Source organism: Galeopterus variegatus, unplaced genomic scaffold (genome assembly GCF_000696425.1).
Source record: "Galeopterus variegatus unplaced genomic scaffold, G_variegatus-3.0.2 Scaffold800, whole genome shotgun sequence".
NCBI lineage: Eukaryota > Metazoa > Chordata > Mammalia > Dermoptera > Cynocephalidae > Galeopterus > Galeopterus variegatus.
Window position 1 is genome coordinate 406,475 of NW_007726911.1, and position 22,322 is coordinate 428,796.

Here is a 22,322-nt window from a genome sequence, read left to right on the forward strand (position 1 = left end):
AATTCTGGCTTTACATTATGCCTTTGCCGCCATAACTCAGAGTAGGCCGTTAGAAGTAGCCATGCAGTGTCCTGAATGCTTTGCTGCTTGGAAATTTCTTCAGCCAAATGCTCTGGTTCACAACTCTTAAGTCCCACCTTCCACAAAGTCCAAGGGCATGGACACAATGCAGCCAAATTCCTTGCGATGGTGTAGCAAGGGTGATCTTTTGTCCAATTCCCAATAAGTTCCTCATTCGTATCTGAGACCTCATCATCTGCATGGCCTTTACTGTCCACACTTCTATCAACATTCTGCCCGCCACCACATAAGTCTATAAGACATTCCCAACTTTCCCTCGTCTTTTTCTCTTCTTCTGAGTCCTCCATACTCCTCCAACCTTTGCCCATTACCCAGTACCAAAGCTGCACCCACATTTTCAGGTTTCTGTTTAGCGACACCCCACTCCTTGGTACCAATTTTCTGTTTTAGTCTGTTTTGTGTTGCTATAACAGAAATACCTGAGACTAGGTAATTTATAAGGAAAAGAGGTTTATTTGGCTTATGATTCTGGGACAGCAGCATCTGGAATGGGCCTCAGGCTGCTTCTACTCATGGTGGAAAGTGGCAGGCAGCCAGCGGGTACAAGCAGATCACATGGCAAGAGGAAGCAAGGGCAAGAGAGAAAGTGCCAGGGTCTTTTTAAGCAACAAGCTCTCACCGGAACTGATAGAGCAAGAACTCACTCATTACTCCCCCCTCCCCCAGGGAGAGCATTAATCCATTCATGAGGGATCCGCCCCCATGACTCAATCAGTTTCCAACACTGCCACACTGGGGATCAAATTTCCACATGAGTTTTGGAGGGGACAACACATCCAAACTACATCAGCGTATAAGCAACCAGCCTGGTTCTAAGATGCTTATGAGGGGACAGCACACTAGCTCCAGCCTGCCCAGGCAGATGTACCCACCACTGTTGGGTGTTGACTCCCTCACTGCCAGATGCGGAGAGAGGGTGGAGGCAAGTTATTGTTGATGGCATTTTTAGAAAATTGTGGTAAAATGTAAATAACATGAAATTCATCACCTTAACCTTTTAAAAATGTACAATTCAGTGGCATTTGGTATGCTCACAATGTTGTATAACCATCACCATTATCTAGCTCCAGGTCATTTTCATCACCCCAAAGGTAAACTCCTAACCCCTAAGCAGTCACTCCCCATCCCCCAACACCCCAGCCCCTGGCCACCACTAATCTGCTTTCTGTCTCTACGGACTTGCCTCCTCTGGACATTTCATACAAATGGAAATATATAATGTGAATTTTTGTGTCTGGCTTCTTTCACTTAGCATAATGTTTTCAAGGTTTATCCATGTTGTGTATTATTTGTACTTTACATATGAGGAAACTGAGGATCAAGGAAGATAAGTAACTTGTCCGTGGTCACTGGAAGCCCAAGCAGACTGGCTTGGGCCATTGCTCATCTATATGTCCTTTGATTACTCTTAGGCAGGTTGTGCCCTGTGGAAAAAAGCAGCTCATCATAGTCCTAATTAGGTGACCATGTTATTATCCATTCGAGGTTCTTAGTTCAACTCAATTCTATGTACTACGGGGAAAAGGGATCTGTCAGGCTGTGGGTTTGTCCAAACTTCTAAATATAAGCCATGTTTCTGGGTCAGCAGCTGTGAGGGCCACGCTGAACAACGACAATGCCTTGGACACATTTAGCCCCAAAGCTTTTGTCCTGCCCTCTATTGCGTCCTTAGTTAAAATAGCATTTCCCATAGATATCGGTCCTGGACCTACCCCCGATCTACAGTGTAGGGGCCTACAAATCTGGATTTTTAACAGATATCGCACCTGGTCCTTAGGAAAGAAGATACAGGCAGGTGGTATTCATTCTTTGCCACTGATGGGGAAACAGACATCAGCAGAGAGGTGCCCATGCAGTGGTTTTCGATTTGGTTCCTTTGACTCCTAATGAGGAATGAGGCCTGAGGTACCAGAATATTACTTTCCACAAATATTTATGTTTTATTACCTACTTAGCTCTTTGAGAAATGGTTACATCAAAGGCCTATTAATCTATAGGCTCCTGGAGGATGAGGACAGGTTGTTGGAGAGCCCTCCTAGTACGTCAGAATGAGCGACGATGGTAGCAACCCTGATGACAGTGATGATTAGACTCAGCACCGGGGCCTGGATCCAGCCCCTTAACTTCTCTGGATGAAGTGTCTTCCTTTGTTAAATCAGGATAATGAGATTCTCCCGCTGTTGTTTGTGAGGCCAATTAACTACTGTCTTGGAAGGACTCAGACCTATAAACACTTTGTAATCTATTCAAATGTAAAAAGCTTGTTGATGAGGACTTTAGTTTGTGAACCTAAGCATACAAAAGCCAGAACATGCAAATGTTCAGGCCTGCCTTGTGAAGTCAGGCTGCTAACTCCATCCTTATCTGCCCCTAATAGCTTTTCTAGTAATTCAAAGTCTATAAAACAAGCAACTAATGGTTCTGCATTACAAACAAACAAAACCCTCTTTGGAATGCGCATAAATTGGTCTTCATCAAGAAATTCTTTTCCATCTATAAATAATGGCTTGAGGGTGTGTTTGTGTGTTATTGTTGTTCCAGAGTTCTTTTTTCACGATGGTGTCAAAGCCAAAATAGTTATATGGCAGATCTGCTTTTGGAAATCATGTCAATTAAAAAAAAAAAAAACTGTAATAAAAGTTCCAACACAAAAATCCTGAGTTTCGTTTGTACCCAGCAAGGGCCCTGCAGGCTGCCCTTCTGCGAACGCTCAGGCTGAACGGAGGGAGAAGCGAGAGGGTCGTGGGAGGAGTCGCCCTGTCTGAACCACCACACGATCACGCCACCCACACCAGAACCACTGATTGCTCTACCCCCTGGACCTTCCCCAGCAAACTAATACATCATATGGCTTCTATAATTCACAAACCACTTTAACATTACTTGTCTCATTTAAACTTAAGAACAAGCTGTGACATAGTCAAGTGCCTTTATTTCCACCCTGTTTTATAGACGAGAAGGTTGAGCTCGAGATGTGAGGTTTGCCTCACCCAGTCTTCTTAGTTTGTGGTTTATTTATTTATTTACTTAGGCAGCTGACTGGTAGGAGATTCGAACTCCTGACCTTGGTGTCACAAATCTGCACTTGGTTTATGGTCATTTTAATGACCACTCACTCTGTTTCCATGTGTGAAGGAAAACCTCCCCAGGGATGTTGGTGCTGGGAAAAGGATTGCAAGTGGCAGAATATTCTGTTCTGGGTTATAGTAAAAGATGGGTCAGGCTGGGTGCTTCCCTAGACACAGGAAACTGACTCAACTCTTGCGGATCCCCAAAGCTGTTGTCTGGGTGAGGCTTACATTTCTTGAGTACTTATGGTGTGTCTGGCCTTGTGCTAAGCTACTGATAAGCTGCAGGATAGCCTAGCGGTTAAGTGTGAGGCTTCGAATCCTGCCTTTCCCATTTACCAGGTTATTTAACTTCTCTGTGCTTTAGCTTACTCTTCAATTAAAAAAAAGAGTAATAATAACCATAGCAGTATGTCCCTCATAGAGCAATTGTGAAGATTAATTGAGTTAATACATAGAGAATTCTTGGAATGCTTAGTTGGTGACGGCCCCAAGGCCACCCACTGAGGATTGGCATGGCTGGAGTACACATCCAAGTCCCTGCAGAGCTCGTGTTCTGAAACCACTGACCTTTCTCCTCAGAGACTATATACTTGTAAGTGCCAAGGCTCTGGCGTCACCCTCTGTTCATTAAATCATTTACTGAGTGCTCACAGTGTGCCAGGCCACACCAGATGCCAGGAGTCAGGTCTCACCATGAGAAGGATGCAGCTCTCTGGAGCCGGCCCGGTGGCGCACTGGATAGTGCGCCGCTTGGGAAGCGCAGCGGCGCTCCCGTCCGAGGGTTCGGATCCCACATACAGACCGGCTCCTGCTCACTGGCTGAGCGAGGCACGGGAGCAACACCGAGGCGGGGGCAACACTGAGGGTTGCGATCCGTTGCCGGACACGGAAAAAAGACAAAAAAAAAAAAAAAAAAAAAAGAAGGATGCAGCTCTGGCTGCGGGGCAGAGGGCATGGGGCTTGGTGACTGCAGCATGAGCTGCTAACATGGCAGTACCATGTGACAAGCACCCTGGTGGCAGGAAGCCTAGGATGCGGGGAGAAGACCCCTGAGCTGAGCCCTGGGATGCACTAGTAGGCCAGGCTGGGGTCTGGAGTGGGCAGAGGCTTTGCGGAGAGAGCTATCCTTTGGTGAGAAGGGCTGGGGGAGCAGGGGAGGAGACGGAGGCCAGGTCTGGTGGACCTGAGGCACCAGCCACGGAATGTGAGCTGAAGGCAGTGGCCTCAGGTCATAGTCACATTTAGGAGTGACTGGTGCCTGCTGTGTGGAGAACAGATGGGTTGGACAGAGAGGGATTAAGCCAGAAGTAGGGAGATGAGCTGGCCAGCTGTTACAGAAGCCAGGTGAAAGATAAGGGGCCTGAATGAAGGTGGTGATGGGGGCGTTAGAGAGAGGGCTTGGATTCTGGGACCCTCCTGTGAGGCCGGAACAGCACCATCCATCTTTGAAAAAGGCCTATTAAGCTGTCCTTTGGTGACCTCTTTTGTTCTTTAGCTACATTTAACTGGATATCTTAGGGGAAAACTGAGGCAGAACAGAACAGGGACACACCCCAGGGAGGCTGCTCATGAATATTCAGGCTATATTGGCAGTAGCCGCATCCTTGTTTTGCAGTTAATAAGCCCATAATGAGCTGACGACAGCTTAACCACCCTACCAATCAGCGTGCTGCACCTGGAACTTTGTGGTTTTTGAACAGAAACTTAAAACCACAAAAACCACAGCACCTGTGCACTAGGAGGAACAAAAGTGCAGACTAGATCAAGAAGGGCAAATTGAGGGAAAAGTGACCCCACTGCACATGACCAAAAACTTCAGAGACCTCAGGGACACAAGACAGAAAGCTGATGCGACCTCACATGGACCTATCAGGCCTTAATCACCCTAGATCCTCCCCCATGGCTGAATATTCCTCCCCTTAGTTAGGATAGAGAAACACAGCCATCCCCAACCAACATATAAACACTCCCCTTAAGAATCCATGGCGCACTCTGGTGTACTCCTCACTTGCAAGGATGCCTGCACACCTTTCTGTGTGTACTTTTGCTTTGCAATGAAGCCCTATTGTTTGAATATTTCGACTGTCTGTCACTCTTCTTTTCCTTTCCTTGTACAGGTGCTTGCTGCAACATGGACCCCTGTAGGTCCTGTGAAAGATTTTTCTTCATGTTGTGACCAAGAACCTAGAATTGCTTTCCGGTAACAAAACTGCTTGGTTTAAACTGACTGTGGTGTTGGGGTGGGGTGGGGGAGTGTCCTGCCCATCTCTTGGCATATCCTGACAACGTATCTCTGGACACTAGATTGAACCCAGGGGCTTAACTCTGGAAAGAGGCTGGAAGCAGCAGGAAATCTACTGCTGCCCTGAAGAAGCCTCCTTAACTACAGAGAGACTTGGAGAGGGTCTGGAGATCCTGAAGACAGCGAAGGCTTTAATGCAGACCATTTAAAGGTTCTGTTCCTGCCTCAACCTGGCACCCTGTGAGCCAGAGGTTGCAAGACCGATAGATGGAAGAAGCTTCTAAGGATTGAATGTCACCTTGAGGAGGGGCATTGGCCCTTGTTCATTGAGGAACATCTGGCTTTTGCCCAGCTTTCATGCTAACAGAAGGCTGCTTCAAGGAACCCTGACCTGGAAGAGCTGATATGTGTAGCATTTGCCAGTTTCTGTGGTGTAAATAATCTCACCATGTCTGATTGTAAACTACAAATGCAACATCATTAAACACAGAGTTGGGAAGAGATGTGCGGTAGTGTACCCTTTTCTAGCATTTGCACAGCACAGATACAGCAGATACAAACAACCCCAAGGGCATAGATTGTGGTAACAGTAAAGTAATTAGAAAGTGATGAGTTTTAAATATTTATCCCCTTTGGTTTTAATGTAGTTTATTTAATTGTAAGTTTATATAATTTAATTTTTAATAATGGCTGTGCAAATTTCCAGGTGAGAGCTGGCTCCAGCACCCCACTGACTTTAAGGCACGTTTTGGCCATGTTTACCCATTTTTGTTCCATCACCTTGCAGGCTGTCATTACTTCCAGGGGTGGGGCTAGGTTTGCTGCTCCAGACTTTAATAGCAGACTATTTTCCCGTTAGCCTGAGGTCAGAGAGCTTCTCTGCTCCTTTTCTGGAATGTCAGGCTTTGGCTTTTTGCATCCTGTTGTTTTCTGAGAGCCCTGATTCCAGTTCTAGTAGTTTCTTCTTTCCCTGGGGGACGAATCTGGCACTTCCAACTCTGATTCCTATGCCTTCCACACCCCATGTTCAGACAATCACCAAATCCTTGTCCCTCCCTACAGCATCCACTCTGCAGACTCCCAGCAGTGTCTCTTCCCACTGTCACCCAACATAGGTTGGGATCCCCTTTGAGCCAAGTGCTATAGTGTCTGCCCCAACCATCCTTTCCCTGCTGCTGGCTTTCTGCTGTCACCCGCCCACAGAATAGAGGGACTCCATCACCATTCTGAGCATGCCCTGCTCTGTTTAAGATTCCATGGTGGGACCTGCTCCTTATCAGATCATTCCAAGCGTCTTGTTCTTTTATCAACCACCGCGCGTCTGCCCCAAGCGCGTAACACCCCGGCTAGCTCCGGCCGAAGGTTCTGTCCTTGTGACACCAAGACCACACTCATGCTGCCCAAGCACGGCGTTTTTGTTGGTCAGACCTGCTGACGACACCCTCACAGGTCATTCTGTAACACGTCTCCTCCTGCTGATTTGACTCCCCTCCTGCGGGAATTTAAAAATTTTAATCTGCAGCATAGAGGGAGAGAGTGAGAGGCCTGGAATTCACTGTTGCAGCGAAGTCTGGGCAGATTCAAGTGGGAATCCAAGGTCTTGCCGTGGAAACACAGGCCGAGCCCCTGTTCTGAGAGGCAGGGGTGGGGGAGGACATCAGGACCACCGGCTGGGGGTGAATACCAGCCAAGCTGATGGTTGTGGCAGGACTTGTGCACACGAGCTAAGGGGATTAGCGTGGCCAGTAAGTGCAGTTACCTGGAGAGGTGGGAGACATTTATCACCTAAAAACAAACCACCAAAAACCCAACCCATTACTGTACTATTTATAAAGCTGAAGCAAAACAGGTGAGTTTTAACTCAATTCTTCATTTTTTGTATTTTTTCCATTGTGCACAAGGGCCAAGCTAGAATGAAGAGCTTGGGAGAGACAGATTCACCTCATGCAGGAGCACAGCCTTTGAGTCAGAGGGCCACGCTGGCTGGGCCCCCACCAGGACTTCCCTGCCACCTGTCAGAACACCCCCAGCCAGCGGTCTCTGCAACCTTTCAGATTTTTCAGAGGCTTTGTTTCTCAGACTGGAAACAAATTCCATGAAGTGGCTTAGGTCGTTGACCTAAGTTAAATTGAGCTGATTTAAACAGTGTTTGGACAGAATGTTTTTCTAAAAAGGACTATCAAGTTCTTTCTAAGTGGTTTATAGTGCCTGGTTTCTAAATGTCCTATAATAATTATAATTTAATAACATCAAAACTTTGTTATTTACTAGGTTCCAGATACTATGTTAAGTACTTTATAGGTATTATCATGATAGGATAGAAGCAGAGGGGATATTAAGAATGTCTAACGACTAGTCCAGCATTAACCTTTTGACTGCAGAAAGATGGGGGATTCCAGGGATGTAGGGGAGGGGGCAGGTCACTCAGGAAGTTGGGGTGGCTTCTACTTATTGATTGGTATGGGAATATTTTAGCAACTGGTACGACCATAGAGTTACATACTGTTATGAACTGAATCGTGCTGTCCCCTGCTGCAAATTCATGGTTGAAGATGTAATCCCCATTACGTCTGAATGTGATTGTATTTGGAGACAGGGCCTTTCCTGAGATGATTAAGTTTAAAATGGGGCCATGCAGGTGGGCCCTAATCCAATCTGACTAGTGTTTTTATAAGAAGAGGAGATTTAGACACAGAGACACCATGAGTGCTTGCCCATAGAGGAAAGGCCACGTGAGGATGGGGCAAGGTGGCTGTCTGCAAGCCATGGAGAGAGGCCTCAGGAGAAACCAGCCTTGCCTACACCTTCAGCTTGGATTTCTAGCCTTCAGAACTGGGAGAAAACAAATTTCTGTTGTTTAAGCCACTCAGTCTGTGGTATTTTGTTATGGCAGCCCAAGCAAACTAATATACATATCATCTGATTATCAGCCCTTGGAGGTATATCCATTTGACAACTGAGGTATATTAATAAAGATTAGGTTTGGCTTTGACTAACAGAAAGCATGGAATATCAGTGGCTTAAACAAATAGACGTTTATTTATTTCTCATGGAGACAGTGATTACACTGAGGAGGGATCCTGAGCATGGGACTGTTCTGGTCATCATGGGAGAAAGCATTTTTGTTTGGGCATTAAAAGATAGATAGGATGTGATGTCCCTTGACTCCATCAGTGGATGAATGGATAAACAGGATGTGGCATATTCATACAATGAAATATTATTCAGCCTTAAAAAGGAAGGAAATTCTGTGGGTAAAGGGACATGAAAATCAACTACATTGTATATTGATAAAATAAAATTAAAAAAAAAAAGGAAGGAAATTCTGACATGTGCTACAACATGGATGAAACTTGAGGATATTTTGCTAAGTGAAATAAGCCAGTTGCAAAAGGACAAATACTTCTTGATTCCACTTATATGAGATACTTAGAGTAGTCAAGTTCATACAGACACTGAGTAGAACGGTGGTTGCTGGGGGTTGGGGGAAAGGGGACATGAGTTGTTTAATGGGTACAGTTTAGTTTTGCAAGATAAAAAGAGTTCTGGAGATTGGCTGTGCAACAAAGTAAATGTACTTAATGCTACTGAACCATACACTTAAAAATGGTTAAGATGGGGCTGAACCCGTGGCTCACTCGGGGGAGTGCGGGGCTGGGAGTGCAGCGGCGCTGGTAGCGCCGAGGCCGCAGGTTCGGATCCTATATAGGGATGGCCGGTGCGCTCACTGGCTGAGTGCAGTGCGGGCGACACCAAGCCAAGGGTTGTGATCCCCTTACCGGTCACAAAAAAGAAAAAAAAAATGGTTAAGATGGTAAATTTTATGTTGTGTGTATTTTACCACAAATAGTCAGAACTTGAGTAATTGGAGGGGGAGGAAGATGGACGGGAAAAGGCAAATGAAGAGGGTGTAAAAAGACTTCTCTAGAAAAGCTTCCCAACCTTCTCTGCTCATTTGCATCGCTGTCCTTGTTACAAGATGTTATCATGATTTGTTTGCATCTCAAGTCAGGGTCGTCACGCCTCACTTAGAACCTAACACAAAGATAATGTGGAATGGTTGCTGGCCAACTGGATGGACAGTAAGTGAAAGAAGGAAGCGATGAGCTACAACACACTTGGGAACACTACGGCTGCTTACGCTGGTTGGCCCACAATCCCGACTTCCTTCCTCCATGCTTGCCTTCACTCCAGCACATAAAAGCAACAGTTTTACTTTCTCGGGTTCTCTTACAGCTAGGGATAGCCACGAAGCAAGGTCTGGCCAAGGATAAGTGAGCAGAAACCTATTGGGGCACATCTGAGGGAAAGTTTTTCTTTAAAAGGAGGGGCCAGCTTTTTCGCAATGGGTTTGCTGCCAGAACACAGGTGTTGTGAAAACCACTGCTAAATCAAAGCTAAAATGGGAAAGGAAAAGACTCATATTAACATCATTTGTCATTGGACACGTAGATTCGGGCAAGTCCACTACTACTGGCCATCTGATCTACAAATGTGGTGGGTTGGACAAAAGAACTATCAAAAAGTTTGAGAAGGAGGCTACTGAGATGGGAAAGGGCTCCTTCAAGTATGCCTGGGTCTTGGATAAACTGAACGCTGAACGTGAGCGTGGTATCACCATTGATAGCTCCCTGTGGAAACTTGAGACCAGCAAGTATGAGGGGAATATCATTGATGCCCCAGGACACAGAGACTTTATCAAAAACATGATTACAGGTGCATCACAGGCTGACTGTGCTGTCCTGATTGTTGCTGCTGGTGTTGGTGAGTTTGAAGCTGGTATCTCCAAGAATGGGCAGACCCGTGAGCATGGTCTTCTGGCTTACACACTGGGTGTGAAACAACTGATTGTTGGTTTTAACAAAGTGGATTCTGCTGAGCCACCCTACAGCCAGAAGAGATACAAGGAAGTCAGCACCTACCTTCAGAAAATTGGCTATAACCCCAACACAGTAGTATTTGTGCCAATTTCTGGTTGGAATGGTGACAGCATGCTGGAGCCAAGTGCTAATATGCTTTGGTTCAAAGGATGGAAAGTCACCCGTAAAGATGGCGATGCCAGTGGAACTACACTGCTTGAAGCTCTGGATTGCATCTTGTCACCAACTTGTCCAACTGACAAGCCCTTGTGTCTGCCCCTCCAGGATGTCTACAAAATTGGTGGTATTGGTACTGTCCCTGTGGGTCGAGTAGAGACTGGTGTTCTGAAACCTGGCACGGTGGTCACCTTTGCACAAGTCAATGTTTACAACTGAAGTAAAGTCTGTTGAAATGCACCATGAAGCTTTGAGTGAAGCTCTTCCTGGAGACAGTGTGGGCTTCAATGTTAAGAATGTGTCTGTCAAAGGTGTTCATTGTGGCAATGTTGCTGGTGACAGCAAAAATGACCCACCAATGGAAGCAGCTGGCTTCACCGCTCAGGTGATTATCCTGAATCATCCAGGCTAAATCAGTGCTGGTTATGCCCCTGTACTGAATTGTCACACAGCTCACATTGCTTGCAAGTTTGCTGAGCTGAAGGAAAAGATCGATTGGCATTCTGGTAAGAAGCTGGAAAATGGCGCTAAATTCTTGAAATCTGGTGATGCTGCCATTGTTGATATGGTTCCTGGCAAGCCCATGTGTGTTGAAAGCTTCTTTGACTATTCTTCCTCTGGGTCATTTTGCTGTTCTTGATATGAGACAGTTGCTGTGGGTGTCATCAAAGCAGTGGACAAGAAGGCTGCTGGAGCTGGCAAGGTCACCAAGTCTGCCCAGAAAGCTCGGAAGGCTAAATGAATATTATCCCTAATACCTGCCACCCCAGTCTTAATCAGTGGTGGAAGAACGGTATCAGAACTGTTTATCACAACTGGCCGTGTAAGTCTAATAGTAAAAGACTGGTTAATGATAACAATGTATCATAAAACTTTCAGAAGGAAGCAGAATGTTTTGTGGGCCATTTTTTTTTGTGTGTGTATGGCAGTTTTAAGTTATTAGTTTTTAAAATCAGCACTTTTTAATGGAAACAACTTGACCAAAAATCTGTCACAGAATTTTGATACCCATTAAAACAGAGTTTAATGAAAAACAAACAAACAAACAAGCAAAATAAAAGGAGAGGCCAACGTTGATACCATGCTTCACTCTCTTTGGATTTAGGAGGCAGATGTAAATGTCTGGGGCTATGGGAACTGTCTTGTGACCATAAGGTAAAGATCAAGAGAATAATCAAGATGTTATTTCTGACATCCCTGAGATGCTGGGCCAATAGTAACTACCACCTATCTCTGGACTTCTTATTATGTGGGAAAAATAAACCTCTGTTTCTGCTGCTTGGTGAAGGTGAAAGGAGTTCTAGCTGATACAGATATGGTCCTCTCCATTTGGTCTAGCCAATACTTATTTGGTGTTTAAGGAGTCAGTTGTAGAAGGCACTTTTGGTCAACATAGAAGATACTTTATTTAATCCGCAAATATTTGTTGAGTGCCTACCTTGTGCCAGGCTTTGTGCTAGGTTCTGGGTTTTTGATGGCTTCCAGGAAGTCTTCCTGGACTACCTAAGACTGAGTGAGCTGTTTCCTCTGGCAGCTCATGCAACTGCTTAAACTAATCCAGCTTGTGGCATTAATAACCTGTATTGTCATTTACATGTATAGATTCTCCATTTGGTGATGGGTTCCTTGAGGATAGAGATCATGCATCTGAGTCATTTCTATATCCCCAGGGCCAGAGCAGACACACAAAAAGCACGCAACTAGTTGAATATATTACTGAATAAAAAAGCACCATTTTGGGCCAGTCCAGGGTCTGAAAAGCCTGACAGCCCCACTTGTTAGCAGGTTTGTGTGTTGGGGAGTGTCTCCTCTCTCTCTCTCACACACACATGCACAAGCATACATGCACACACGTGCACACAAACCAGTGAGCACTTCCTCCATTGGACAGAGCTTTGGCAATGATTACTGTCATGACCTCACCTGAATCAGGCACTTGGAATGAGGATGGGGAGCCAAGGCCCTTTATAAAATTAATTATGAACAGGCTCCGAGAAGCCGCTGCAGAGATGCTGGCAGCCGGGTTCTTAGCCTTTTGGCTGCAGGGATTGGACACTGCCGGGAGGAGCCATGTAGGTAAAAATAAGCTAATTAGGCCTGGCGTGCGGCTGTGCTTTGAGAGTGTCCTGTGCTCCTGCAGTACATTTGCTGCCTCTGCACGCTGGAGAGAGGTCGCACCCCTGGAATACAGAGTCTTCGGCAGTTTGTTGGGGCTGCTTTGTTGGGGAGGGGAATTCACTAGGTAGGACAAAGATTATTGCCAGCACAGACTGGCAGCTCAAATGAGGAGGAATCCACCTCTCTCCAAACTGAAGTTTAAAGTTTTTTCATGTATTTGACATCTGGGAAACAGGCATTCCATGTTGGTTGGGCATTTCCCACTTATGCTCAGCAGCTTTTTCTCTCATAGACAGGCTGTGCAGTGTAGTGATAAGAGCCTGCACGTGAGTGTCAGGCAGCCTTGGAGCTGGACCCCAGGATCTGCCACTAACTACTGCATAGTCACAGGCAACTTACCTGTCCTGAGTCTCAAGTGCCCCATCTGTGAAATGAAACCCCAGTCATTCCCTCAAAGTCTTCTTAGAAGATGAAAGGAGTGTAAAGTGCATTGTACAGTGTGTGGTGCATAGTCACCAGTGTCACTGTTATTTTGGTAATCGTTATTTATTTCAAAGAACACAGGCTGTGTGTGTGTGTGTGTGTGTGTGTGTAGAAAACACATGCACATGCATCCCTTTTTGAACTGCCAGATTTTAAATATCTGCAGATGACGTCTCCCTCTGGATAATGTTCAGGTCTCCCTTTAGCAGTGTGTTTTGGTTACTAATTGGAGCTCACACTCATTGAGCCAAGCTCATGCCTCATTTCATTTAATCTTCACAAACTGCCCCATCAAGTCGGTCCTAATCTTTCTTCGTTAGAGGACACCAAGACCCAGAGGGTTCATATTTGCCCAAGGCCTTGCAGGATTCATTTCCTGGGGTCACCGTCCAGAGCTCTCACCCTCGCCCAGCCTGCACCACTCCGTCTTGCATAAAGATGCACGTGGGCTCCCCTTGCTGTGTTGTGTTTGTGGTGTGCATGTCTTGTTGAATAGGGAGACTTCTTCCTTTTTAACCTCATTGGAACTGTTGACTCTGCTCCCTTGCTGTGTTCCTCCCTTTCATTCGGATCAGTTTGTTCTTTTCTCAAAGCCAACCTATTTGCACAAAAGCACTGAAGAGCCCAAAGATTGCTGAATATTTAACATTCACAGGCAACATGCCACAGTAACCAAAAATACTTGAAACATGACCCAGACAGGGGGGTGAGGGAAAGGGAGGACTGGAAGAGGAGGCTCAGCCGGATTGGCGCCAGTGGAGGTGTCTGTCATTCAGACACTTCTCATAAGCATGAGGAATGGGCAGCCTGGGTAGCTTAGAGAAACACCAGACAGTTGCTATTGTTCACATCTGCCATGGCCTTTGGCAGCAGAGTTTGCAATACCCTGAGCAAAAGAGCTATTGATGGGGATGAGCCTCTGGGTCAGTGCATGGATGCTAGTGACATATGTAGACAGGCAGTGTGTTGGAGTTAGGGCCCACTTGCCCTTGGATTTCTCCTTCATACAGAGGTGGCTGGCTGGGAAGGTCCTGACATGAAGGACAGGAAGAAGGCACACTTGGCCAGAGTGGAAACCACTTAGGGAAGGGCAAACTCTGCTTGTGGTCTGAATTTTGGATCTTAGCTTGCTGGGAGTTCTCACTTTAAGCCGGCTATAAACATTTTTCTTCCTGCTGTAACACGTAGGGGGTACATGGACCATATTTCCTTCTTAATTGCAGACTGAGAGGTATAAATTTTCTGAATGGAAATATAATGCCCGTGGATTGAACTGAATTGGGTTGTCAAGTTACATTCAAGAAAGCGTTCGTTAGTGGGGAGCAGGTACATAAGCCTGGAATTCTTGGCTGGAAAGGCGAAAACAGAGAGAGTAGAATGCCAGGTGCATGATGCCTCTGTGGCTAGTGACTGCAAAAGCCAGACACACAGCATGTGCTGGGGAGAGAGATGCAGGTGTGAAATACAGTGCCATTTCAACCACGCACCAGATCTGTGAGGGAAAGAAAAGAATAAAGAGCTATGTTGGTATAGTTCAATTTTGCATAGTGTATATGGAACCAGGGGTATCTCTGATTGACTGACTCTTAAGAAACACTTCCATGAGTTCTTTCCTCTAAGTAGGTGGCTCTCCTGTCCTTTTCTACTCTGGAGTAGGAAGGAGGTGGTACATCCAAGATCACCATAAAAGTAGACTTGTCATTAATAACCACACTTGATGAATTAAATTGCGGGGGTGCGAAAGAGATGGTGGACGGCCAGGAATCACATTCTTGGTGGAATTCTTAGTATGAGAGTGGACCACATATGGAGGCTCCAGGATGAGGGGAGCCATGACAGTCATCTGGGGACAGGTGGTACTTCTATGGGAGAAAGAGAGGAGCCAGAGGTTTCTTCTGGACACAGGTTGCTGGGAATCCATGCTATGCTTGTCCACGGGATGATCTCCATGTCATCAGTCTGGCCTGTGAAAGTTCACCACCAGTGAGCAGTTTTGGGATGTCTCAAGGATTTAGTCTGTTGCCTCCTGATAGGTTTGGGATCTTGGTAGGGGTGACTGTGGCTTGTGGTTTCACCTACTGTGAATTTCCATGGTACCTAAATTACGACAGTGCTGGGAGGACTGTGAACTGAGGTTGTACAGTCCAGCTTCCCCACTTGAAGAAAAAACAAGTGTATGAGATGAAGCAGAAAGCAGGCATATGGTTGTATGCATAGCTGAAGAGACCTTGTCATGGGCATCTGTTCCCTCCAAACCAGAGAGTTTGGCTTCTGGAAGGGAGCAGAGGCTGAATGAGCTCTTTCTGAATGGTGTATTTCAAGACATCCAGGCTACACAGTCCCCAGAGATAAATGGCAGGCAATAGCTGCTGGCCTGATCTGATTTCTCCACTGGGCATTAACTGTTTAATCCCATCCACATGTAGATTTTGGAGCCCCAGTGAGAAGGAAATGGTGAGCATGAGCAGAAGCAGCAAATTGCAGGATGACCGTGGACGGGAGGGAGCCTTTCGCTGTGTGACCATGTCCCCTCAGTAGGGGTGGGTGACTGAGCTGTCCGATCCCTCAGAAAATAACAGTGCAGGGGTTTTTCAAATGATATTGGACCAGGAGTCATTTGTATGAACATGCTTTAAGTCACCGGGACCAATGACTTGTCCATGAGTAATGAGGGCTGATCTGTTTTTAGGTAACCTTTCCTTTCCAGAAAGCAGGGACTAATCAACTCTCTGGTTGCTCTTTCCTGGGAGTCCAGTAAAGAAGGAAAGATTTCAAGGTCACAAAATTTCAGAATTGGAAGTTCAGAGCCCTGGAATCTGCATTTTGGGCAAGCACTCTAGTAACTGCACATTTTTTTTTTTTTGGTCCTTTTTGAGACCGGCCGCACCGTGCTCAGCCAGTGAGCGCTGTGAGCACACCGGTCATCCCTATATAGGATCTGAACCCACGGCGGGAGCGCTGCTGCACTCCCAGTGCCGCACTCTCCTGAGTGTGCCACGGGCTCGGCCCGTAACTGCACTTTCAAACACTGCTCTAAACTTAAGGCCAAATACCTACGACTGGTGACAACCAGTTGGCGGAAAAGTGGGAAGGGGCAGTGCCTCCTTCCGTGTGATGGAGTGTGCCACAGCCAGGGCACTGGCATCCTGGGTAAGCAGCTTTGTAGGGAGGTCCCCTTCCCTGTTATGCAGTGGCTCTCGGGACCTAGGCCGGTGCTTCTGGCTTCTGCAGGAATCTCTCAGAGGCAGACGCTGGCTGAGCTGAGACCAGCTCCATGTTAGGTGAATACATCCATGCATTTCAGGCCAGGTGGATGGAGCAGCAGGGAGACATGCTGGGGACATGGTCTAGGGGAAGAACTTCCCGGCCTGTGGAATTAGCCGACCCGGGGTTCTGGTCTGCTCAGCGAGCTCTTGGACAGCCTGCTTTGCCTCGGTTGTAGCCGGCTTTACATTCCAGCGGGACGAATAGATACTGAACAGGGAAATACATGGGTAAGAGTAATACCAGACTGTGGTAAGGGCTAAGGGGAAAATAAAAATGTGTTGTGATAGACAGAGGGTGAGGGGGATGACTGGGGGCAATACCAGATAGGGAGCCAAGGAGGGCCTAGTCATTGCAGGTGACATTTTGAGCAGATGTTCCAACAAGGGGCGATTCTAGGGCTCCACTTGCCCTGGGTCCCTGCAGACAGTGCTAATCCCCATCCACCACTAATCTGTAGCGCTGACTTTGTGAGATGTGCTGTGTGCACGTGACCGAGTCAACTCCCCGATGACGAGAAGCCACACGGGTGTGGACCTGCTTCACCAAGCAGAAAGCAGGGAGAGCGACAGGATGTCAAGCAAAGCTTGGTCCTGCTGGAGACTTGGGGAAATCCAAAGGAAGGGAGGGAGGGAAGGGGCAGTGCCCCAGAGAGCCATCTGGAATCACAACCAGATGTCTTGGCTTCCAGTGTCAGCTCCACCAGTGGCCAGCCCTCGGCTCTTGGACAAATCGAAGAACTTCCCCAAATCTCAGGTCCCTCTGCTTTAAGCCAGGAGTGAGAGCAAGCTCAGAGAGCTGTTTTCATGGTTCAGGGAGCAGACACCTGCAAAGCACCTGGCAGAGTGCTGGCCTGTGGTGGCTGCTGGTGTGTGTCCTCCCTCCCTCCCGCTCTTGCTCCCTCTCCAGCACGTCCAGGAAGGACAGACGACAGGGGACATTGAGCTGTTCCTGGCCTCAGATTGGAGGCAGATGAGCCTCCCGCCACCTCTGCCTGTGTTTGGAGGCTGGTTAGGAGAAATCTGTGGAAGGCAGGACAGCTGGGTGATTTGCCTGTGCTCGCCTCTGGAAGAGAAAAGACATTCTTTTGATTCTGTTTTCCCTCTCCTTAAAAAAAACACATAGCACTGCGTGGCTGAAACAAGAGCCTTGTTTGATCCCCTCCTTTATCTTCCTCTAGCCTGGGCTCTGGGCTGCCTTATTTGGGATCTCAGGGCAGGAGGAAGAGCTTTGAGAGGGCGGAGGAGGGGGACCAGGGAGTGCTCCTCCTCCTCGCACAGAGCTGCAGCGAGTGAGCGGTTCCTGGCTCCACGTGCTGGATGACTGTGCTTAGCTGTTTTTGGCAGCTCTCTCCTGATTTCCTTGGTCTCAGCTGGATCCCTTTATTTCAGCTAAGAGGAGCTGTTATATCCTCATTTTGGGGGGAGGGGTACATACATATTAGCCTTAGAAATAGGACTTACTGAGCACCTACTGTGTACCTAGCTCTACACAAAGTAAGCCCTGTGGAGGTAGGAGACGTGGGAAGGGCTAGGACTGTGGGTGTGAGAGGAGTTGGAAGAGCTTTAAGAAGGATGTAAAGACTTTTCTAAATTGCTAAAAAGGCCAAGTTCACCAAGCACTTACTGGGCATCTATTATGTGAATGAGCAGTGGCTGAGTGAGAGAGAGAGACAGTAGGAAATCACAATGCAACGGGACATGCTGCATTATAGAAGCACAAAGCAGGGTCTGTGGGAAACAGAGAAGGCGGTGACCGCACGACGCTGGAGGGGTCCCTGCCTTGCCCCAGGGTGGGGGTAGCGACATCATGGGGGAGACGAGAGAGAGACAGTAGGAAATCACAATGCAACGGGACATGCTGCATAATAGAAGCACAAAGCAGGGTCTGTGGGAAACAGAGAAGGCGGTGACTGCACGACGCTGGAGGGGTCCCTGCCTTGCCCCAGGGTGGGGGTAGCGACATCATGGGGGAGAAGTAGGGACATCATGGGGGAGAAGTAGGGACATCAGGGTCTGGGGATAAGGGCAGTCTGGGTGAGAGAGGGCTGAGAGCCAAGGTGATTAACAAGTTGGCTGCTTGCTGGGCCAGACATTCACCCTGTAATTGCTGGGGGGGGGGGGGGGGAGAGCTGGTGAGCAGGAGGCTCTCAGGGGCTTGGGCTAGTGGCTGTTCACCAGCTGATTCTGTGTACTGGTACATACTGGTGGAATGTCAGCTGCTCTGATGTGAGAGAGAAGATCCCATGGAAAGAGGTGGTGGTTTAGGATGGCTGAGCAGCTGGCTGGGCCCGGGGAAGTGGTAGATGAAGCTGGAAAGGGAGGTGGGGGCCAGAGGACGAAGAGCCTTTTAACTCAGCTGAGGAGTGTGGACTTTCACATAAGGCCAGTGGGTGCTGTTGAAAGGATTTAAGCAGGGGGGTGCCATGTTATGGGGCTGCGTTTTGGATGGTTGGCTCTGCAGCTCCAGACAAGGTGGACTGGTGAGGCAGGGAGACCCATTAGGAGGCTTTTCCAGGAATCCTTGATTGCGGTAAGAGTCTGGAGGAAGGTTGTGGCCACGACAGTGGGGAGGTCAGGGTTCGAGATACATTTACGAGGTCAGATCCTAGGACTCGATGTTGGTTGGATGTGCAGGGTGAGGGAGAGGGAGGATGCAGGTGGCTGTCTGGATGTTGGCATGCTGGAGAGGTGATGCAGGGCAGTGGGATCCCAATGAGAAGCAGCTGGGGGCCGGGCGGGGTGGATGCAGCATGTGGTAAGGAGCGGCTGCGGGCGAGCAGCCCGGGCTTGGCAGCCCCACCAGTGAAAGCAGCAGGCAAAGGAGTGGGGTGAAGCCGAGTGACGTGGCCTGAGGGAGGAGTGGGGCTAGGCTGGACCTGCGACCAAATTCATCCATGTCTTGGAGCAAGGAGGAAGGACTTGGACCTGATGGCCCAGAGAGCGGCAGGTTGGAAGGGTGATAGGATCAGAGCAGCGTTCGTGTGAGGCTGGCAGCTGAGCACGGGTGGCTGGAGGAAGAGATAATGGAGGGAAAAGCTCGAGTGGGAGGATCCTGGAGGTCCACTGACCTCTAGGGACCTGGGGCTGCCAAAAGTAGCAAGGGGGAGTCCACGCAGGAAACCCTCACCTGCCTACAGCGCCTGGGCTTTTCACTGTTTTGTCTTTAGGCTATGGTGAAAGAGTTCACTTGATCCAAGAATGCTGCTGCTAAAATAAACATTGAAAACCACTGCACAAAGCAAACAGAGGGAGGAAGGGTTGTGATGCAAACATGGACAGAACCTGGGAGAGAATGTGGTGACTTCCCCAGTGCAGGTGGGGTGGCGTCCCACAGCAAGGAGGCCGTGACATGCACCCATCTGTTAGGTTTAAAAAATCATGCTTTGTGTTTGAAGTCCCGAGGTACGAAAGAGTACCATGAGGATAAATGATGTCCTTTCGTCTTCCCACTGCACAGCTATTTATTCTGTGCCCTGTGTTAGGCACTGTGTAGTAGACAGAAACCCAGCTGCTTCTCTAAAGCAGCTGTTCATAGATAGGGGAATAGCTACAACTCAAGTATTAGTTAAGTCAAGTGCAGTAAATGTCATAGAAGGTGAAGAGGTGGTAATAAGCCTGGAATGTGCCAATCTATGCAAAGGCACAGAGGCCCAAGTTAAAGAGATGCGTGTGTCAGCTCAGAAACCTGCTGTCCACAGAGCGGCTTGAGTCGGGTAGGCTGGAGTTCAGAAACAGAACTCCCTGAGAGGGACCCATGGAGCAGGTGGGGCTCAGTAGACTCTGAATTTTCAGGCTATTATAGGAGGAGAAAGAAAGGCCTGGAAGGGGGAATTGCTGGCAGGGGTCATAAAGGGTTCAAGTGGGTGATCTGAGAAAACAGGGACCAAGAAGAGAATGAGGTCCCTTAAGACAACATGACAGATGGACAGTGGCCAATGCAGAGAGCAGGACAGCAGATGTAACGCTGATGAGCTGGGTGTCCTGGAGGAGTCACTTCCCTGCCTTGACAAGGGAGTTTGCCTGGGTCCCCCATAAGTGCTGCCTTTCTTCTTCCAGCGTCCACAGCAGTCAAAACTAATTCCACCCCAGCATTTTCTCTCCTTTGAGCCCAAACACAGACTCATTTCTCCCCAGCACCCCAGGCAGCCACCCCTACCAACTGGCGCAGATGTGAGGCAAAACCTCTTTGTGAGTCCTGGACTAGGTCATCCCAAAGGGCTCTTTTGTAAGTGACATTTCAGGATTTTATAACTTACCAAGGCCTGCGGATCTACGGCGTGTGGACATGTTCACGGGCCCAGGGATGCCCTTTTCCCCTTCTCTCTGTGACTGTGGAGATGTCACACATTCATCCAAGTTTTAAGCTCAAGCACCAGCACAGCACAGACCCAAAGCTTTAGGAGCCTTTGAGCCTCGAGGTCATGTTTTATGAATTTACTACATCCATCCTCACAGAGAGAGCCAGTGAATGTCTTTCCATAGATGAGATCTCTAACATGTGAAAGTCAGAGGAGCAAAGATGGTCTTCCATAAAGCTCAGGCACGGGGGTTTCTTCCTTCTTCCTACATTAGGCTGTCAGGCGTGAGCAGTGGGTGGCACAGCAGCCCTGTCCATGCTCAAGGTGCTGTGAGTGGGAGAGGGTTAAGGGATTCTGGAAGGACTAGCAATGGTGCTCACCTCCTGGTGCTGGAGCAAACAACCTGAGGGAGGGTTCCTGCTTCAGACACTGTGAGGCAAAGGACATGCACGTGTAGGAATTGGGTGGTTCCACACATGTCCAGAGTGGCTTGGGGCTTCCTCCCACGTGGTCTAGACCAGCAGTCTGTGGTGCAGTGAGCAAAATTATGGCTGATGTAGTGTGTTTTTCCTTTTTTTTTTTTTTTGTCTTTTTTTCGTGTCCGGCAAGGGATCGCAACCCTCGGTGTTGCGCCCACACCTCGCTCAGCCAGTGAGCGGGAACCGGTCTGTATGTGGGATCCGAACCCTCGGCGGGAGAGCCGCCGCGCTCCCAAGCGGCACACTATAGCAGTGCGCCACCGGGCCAGCCCGTGATGTAGTGTGTTTTTTATGTTTGCATTGAGCTACATGTAGTCAAGTTAAATGAGTGTCCTTTATTCTGAGAAACTGTTCCTCGTATATTTCAGATGTTCTCATTAAATGGTGCTAGCTTTTTTGTTGGTGGTGTTTTCTTTCTTTCTTTCTCTTTCTTTCTTTCTTTCTTTCTTTCTTTCTTTCTTTCTTTCTTTCTTTCTTTCTTTCTTTCTTTCTTTCTTTCTTTCTTTCTTTCTTTCTTTCTTTCTTTCTTTCTTTCTTTCTTTCTTTCTTTCTTTCTTTCTTTCTTTCTTTCTTTCTTTCTTTCTTTCTTTCTTTCTTTCTTTCTTTCTTTCTTTCTTTCTTTCTTTCTTTCTTTCTTTCTTTCTTTAAAGTTCTGCTTCAGCAAAGGAGAAAGTTGAAAGAAAGTTGAAAGGAGAAAGTTGAGAAAGCTCTTTTAGCCCCCCAAATCTTTTTTTTTCTTTTTAAATTTTTGGCAGCTGGCCAGTAAGGGGATCCGAACCCATGACCTTGGTGTTATCAGCACTGCACTCTAACCAAGTGAGCTAACTGGCAGTCCCCTTCTCCCTGCTCCCCCAAAATCTTTTTAGGAAAACGTCATGGGCTATGAGATCCACATTCCAGGAAGCCACAGTTTGAGCTCTAGGTGTTTAGTGAAAACTTCAGAGGCTGTGACTCAGGTCCCAGGCCACTCTTACAGCTGTGCCTCCTCCCCTCCATTTGCTCTTCTTTAGTCCACCTGTGTCATTCTGGACTCCTCTGCTCTGGCCCTTTTGGGCTGATGTGAAGTTCGGATCATCTGCTTAGTTCTTGATTCTGCTGTCGTCCTTGGGTGCTAACCTCTGGGCTCTCTCATTCCATGTGCTGCTCTCAGCAGCCTTTCCCAGCCTGCTCCCACGTCCCGGATACTCGGCCTGGGACCGACGGCCTGAACTCCTCATGGATCCTCAGAAGACAGCCTGCCTGTGTATT

General features: G+C 47.8%; 1 pseudogene; it reads left to right on the forward strand.

Moving 5' to 3' along the window:
* Positions 1-9,796: 9,796 nt before the first annotated feature.
* Positions 9,797-11,243, forward strand: LOC103590318 (annotated as a pseudogene).
* The last annotated feature ends 11,079 nt before the right edge of the window (positions 11,244-22,322 follow it).